Raw genomic sequence first — 3,574 nt, forward strand, 5'->3', positions numbered from 1 at the left:
CCGCCGCCCCTCACAACTTTGGCGGGGCGGAGAAGGACTCAGACGGGGCGGCTCGGGGCCGGGAGCCGGGGATACGAACCGGGCAAGGCGGAAGACCAGCCGCTTCTTCCCGACGAAGAGGCGGTGGCGGCGGCACCACTCAGCGCTTCCTCCACGCAGCCCCGCGCAGCTCCCGGAGCGCGGCCCCTCACCCCTGGCCGCCCCGCTCTGCGCCCCTACCTTGCGGGGCCGACACCCTGCCCCGCCCGCACGCTTGGGCCGGAGCGCTTCCCGCCTCCTGATTGGCTGCGCGGTGGCGAGTGGGCGGGGAGAAGGAGAGGGCCGCGGCCGGAGGCGGGGGATGGGGGCGGAAGAGGAGCGCGCTCCCCGCCAGCTTTGTGACGTCACGGGGGTCAGACAATCCCTTCCATTCGCCGCAGGCTGCCCATTGGCTCCGAGGCCCCGCCTCACGTGACCGCTCTGTGTCGCGGGTGGAAGTGGAGCTGAGCTGCGAGCGCTTGGGAGCTGTGGTCTGCGGGGACCAGCGGCGTTGGCGAAGTTGGCGGCGGTCCCAGGAGGGAGGAAGCGCCTGGGCCGGTCCCAGCATCTCCGCGTGCGTGGGCCCCAGGGATGTGCTGCCCCCCCGCCGGGCAGGCTTCCGCGAATCCCTGGCACCTCTGCGGGGAGCCGGTGGTGTGGACCGCCGGCCCAGCCTCCCACGCGCCTCGCTAAGGGTGCAGGCTTTTCAGGATAGGCTACAGAAGCGGCCCCTAGCCCATAGGAAACTAAATTCCCTGCAGGCCACCCCAGCCTGAATATAAGCATGGCAGAGATCCCCGAGAGCATCTGTTGCTTAATGCATTTGATATGTTGCAGATTTTAGGAGCGGTAACACGGATAATGTTTTCTTTTGTTTTCTGGACATCCCTGAAGTCCCAGGGAGAGGAAACCGGTCTAAACAACAGCAAGAGAGTCATGGATTCTTTCCCTTGTAGCACAGGCGTGTGCTCGTGTTCTCTGAAGGGCTTTGAAATCAGTGTGGTTTCGTTTGCCCTGAATGGTTAGGAAACGGGTAGAACGCAGCCTGCAGAAGTGGGACTAGCACTGACTGAGCTTGGAGTCAGAAAACCTTTATTTAAGTCATTTCCAGCGATGAGTCCCATTTCTGCTCCGTGAGACTCAAGTTTCCACATCAGTGAAATGAGATCGGGCTCAGGGTGGCATTGGCATTGGATGTGATTAAGCAAGACATTCTGTGGGCTCTTCAGTTTATCTCCTTCCATACATCTCCTCTTTTTGAGATAGTGGCTTCTGAAAGCTTCCTTGGAAAAAGCAGGTAGACATTGCACTTATTCTGCATGGTGGTAACCAATGAGTTGACTTTGGTCTATTACTCATCTGCTTACGGGCTGATAAAGTTCGCAAAGTGATGTGGACTGAATATAAAAACGATCAGGTTAACTGTACTGTGGAGTCTCTTAATCCTGAATTAGCTGATTTTTATGTAATAAGGGAAAAGCTTAATAAACCTAAACTGGTTCTTTGTAACTCCTGGATCTCTCAAGCTGTTCTATTGTCTGTTCTTTGATTAAACTAGAGGAGAAACTTTTTGCCCATCACCAAGTTGCCCATGGAACTTTTGTGACTAGTCTATCTGGACATCATCCCACTTTTCAAGAGTCCATCTGCCTCACTTCACACTCTCTTTTTTTGCTTCTCAGTTTTTCTATAAAATTGCAAGTATTCTTCATTATCCTTTTCCTATTAAATATCTATTTATCTGTTACTCTCTTGTCTCTGAGATGCAGTATAGGACAGTGTAGTGATTAAGGTGCAGCTGGAGCCAGACCGCCAGGCTTCCAGTAAACTCTGCAGCTTACTGGACAACTCTGCCTGCCACAGTACTCTCATGTGGAAGATGGGAATGAAAATACTAATAATTCAGAGGACTATATTAAGTGAGTTGATGTATATAGCTTGCTAAGTACATAGCATGTAGTAAGTGCTATATAAGTATTAGTTATTCTTAATATTATAGATCTGTCCATAGTAGTATTTCAGATTATAGGACTCCTAGAGAGTAGGAAACACAGAACCCAAGTACAATGTATTCTATAGTTAGATATTAATAAGTTATTAATAGAATGAGGTGCGGGCAGAGTCTTAGAACCTTAGGGTTTACATAAGAAGTGTCACTGCCTCTTAGCCCTTCTTTTGCTGACAGGGAGACTGGTGAACTGAAGCCAAGAGTGGCTATTTATTTATTTATTTTGAGTTGGAGTCTCACCCTGTCACCCAGGCTGGAGGCTTTTTATTTTAAGACCTTCCTGTCTTAGGACCCAGAAATGAAGTTTATACTGGACTCCTCTACATTTATAAACTTTTTTCCAATGGTTGTAAAATAGAATAATGAGAATCCAGAATTTATATCTCCATATCAGATGACCTCTTCAAAGTTATTACCTTGGTAGCAATCCTTATTCCACACTGACATTTCCATTATTCAGAGCACTCTTAAAAGCCCCTTTTCAAATTGTTTTCAAGTCTGCAAAGGAAATTCCAGCTTGTCCTACTATAACCAACACTTTGGTTTTATACCAGAATAGTGTTGATTTCCTCATCTTATTCTTCTTGGTTCTGAATGACCTGGCTATTTCTGAAAATAACAACCACTCTCAAAAAACAGGTACTTGTCACCACTAAATATAGTCAAAAGAATGTGTCATAAGTATTGAAGGACACAGTGTTTCTGGAATCAGAATAAAGCCTTCTCAAAGTAATGGTTTTGAAATAATCTCATTTAGAGGTGAAAGTTCTGTCCTCTAGTTCAAAGGTACGTGATTCAGTGATACGTGTATTATAAATAAAGTGCCCTTTCTGCAAAGGTACCGACTGCTGCTACCAGTAGAGGAGATTCTTCAGTTGCTCAACCTTGACTCTCCTCTGGCCTGGATTTGTTCCTATTTTCTAGTTGGGCCTTTATTTGGACACCCAATGGACTTGCTTCAAAAGTGCTGTTTGTTATCACATTGCCATCTGGCCGGGGCTAGGCCAGGTCCTTGAGTTTGCTGCTGTGACCCCACAGACTATTAGCCACCAGAACACCTGTTGACTGCTCAACGCAGGGAGGTGTTGAAAAGTAGCACTGAAACAACCCAGGATTGTTAGAGAAGGGCAGGCAAGGAGAGAGGAGGGGTCTTCAAAAATAGTATGGTGCAAAGAAAGCACTGGGCAAAAACATCTGACTTGTCTACACAAATGCTTTTTGTAGTGTCAGAAATGCACTGACATTTCCCAAATGTGAACCTTAACAGTTAGTCATTCTCTTGCCCCTGAACAAACTTGGAAATAAGCAAATACTTGATCAGATTGGCCTAATGTTCTTGTGGGCAGATGATAAGACCCTTAGGGGTATTGGAGGTTAGCTTTGACAACATGGAGATGGTCCAGCAGTTTCAGTGGTGTTAGCCAAGGAGCTTAAAATAGACCCGCATGTGGGTCTGAAATTGTGTCAGGCTGATGGTTACTGACTTACTACAGCCTTTGCCAAAATCAGTCACAGGGAAGAGACTGTTTTACCACACGCCGCTTTAGC

At 47.8% G+C, this 3,574-nt stretch overlaps 1 protein-coding gene across 3 annotated transcripts in view; it reads right to left on the reverse strand.

Annotated features, from left to right (window-relative positions):
* Positions 1 to 301, reverse strand: part of PDP1 (pyruvate dehyrogenase phosphatase catalytic subunit 1) — an 8,624-nt gene extending 8,323 nt beyond the window's left edge. The window contains exon 1 of one of the 3 annotated variants that reach the window (XM_008063712.1): positions 80 to 301. The gene's annotated coding sequence lies outside the window, so the exon portion shown is untranslated. The remainder of the gene's footprint in view (positions 1 to 79) is intronic. The other 2 variants (XM_021715334.1, XM_021715335.1) reach the window with 2 other exon arrangements.
* Positions 302 to 3,574: the final 3,273 nt, after the last annotated feature.

This window comes from Carlito syrichta, unplaced genomic scaffold, assembly GCF_000164805.1.
Source record: "Carlito syrichta isolate Samal-C Ts95f unplaced genomic scaffold, Tarsius_syrichta-2.0.1 Scaffold307011, whole genome shotgun sequence".
NCBI lineage: Eukaryota > Metazoa > Chordata > Mammalia > Primates > Tarsiidae > Carlito > Carlito syrichta.